This window comes from Pinus tabuliformis, chromosome 4_2, assembly GCF_031772625.1.
Source record: "Pinus tabuliformis cultivar Carrire ecotype Pingquan chromosome 4_2, CPIR1, whole genome shotgun sequence".
Lineage (NCBI taxonomy): Eukaryota > Viridiplantae > Streptophyta > Pinopsida > Pinales > Pinaceae > Pinus > Pinus tabuliformis.
Window position 1 is genome coordinate 632,340,992 of NC_142304.1, and position 1,061 is coordinate 632,342,052.

A 1,061-nucleotide genomic window follows, 5' to 3' on the forward strand; every position below is an offset into this window, starting at 1 on the left:
TTGGCAAAGCAATTTATACCATTAAAACCACAAGAATCCCATCATGTAAATGAAAGATATGAGTGCTCCATAGTTTGTTTGTTTATGAAAATGAAATCAATACCCTAAGCATAACCAAAAAAACAAGAAAATATATTTTATTAAATCACATTTATATTTGAATACACGAAATTGTATCCAACGTAACCACGCCACATTGTAAAACATGACCGTGGGGCACTCATGAACCACACATATTATAAAACATTGACTAATGTGTGTCAAAAATGACAAACATGACTTGGGAACCACACATATTGTAAAAACATTGACTACTGTGTGTAAAACATAACAAACATGACTTGGGAGTACTCACGAACAACACACATTATTAAACAAACATGACTTGGGAGTAGTGACTAACCACAAATATTATAAAACAAACATGACTTACGAGTACTCATGAACCACACACATGGTAAAACATGACTTGGAGTATAGTCTATACTAAAATGGGTGCTGCTCTAAACGGATGGAACAGTCAGCCAGTTGAAGGTGAGCACTGATGGCAACGCCACCGACGAGCAACATGCGGGGACTTAGGATAGCAAGGCACTTGCTGCAACTATCATGATCGAGTCCCGGAAGACACGTTGCATGCCCGTAGGCAGTGGGTGAGCCCCTGATGCCTACACTGGACGTCTTGTAGTCGAAACCCTTCGAGGGCGTGTTTTCTTCCAGATCTTGGAGCAGCTTTCCCAAAGTTTTGAACCAACCAGGAGGCGAAAGCTGTCCCTGTGCGTCCCCCACAGATAGCAGGAGTAACATGAGAGGTAAAGCAAAGCCGAAGGACCTGATCGCCATGGCTGCCTCAAATGAAATAATATCACCTTTAACAATAAAATAAACGAAAGCCAAATGAAATCCCTTCGAATGGAAAACGTTATTACGATCCTGCAGAGGACGCTCCCATTTTATAGTCCTTGCGGCACATTGTTCCGTGTGTCACTCACAGAAAAGATACAATTTTTTCATTTTGGATGAACCATGCCGTTTTTTCTTCACACGTATGAACCATGCCG

At 41.1% G+C, this 1,061-nt stretch overlaps 1 pseudogene; it reads right to left on the reverse strand.

Annotated features, from left to right (window-relative positions):
• Nucleotides 1–486: 486 nt before the first annotated feature.
• LOC149170945 (antifungal protein ginkbilobin-like protein pseudogene) lies at nt 487–843 on the reverse strand (annotated as a pseudogene).
• Between the last annotated feature and the right edge of the window lie 218 nt (nt 844–1,061).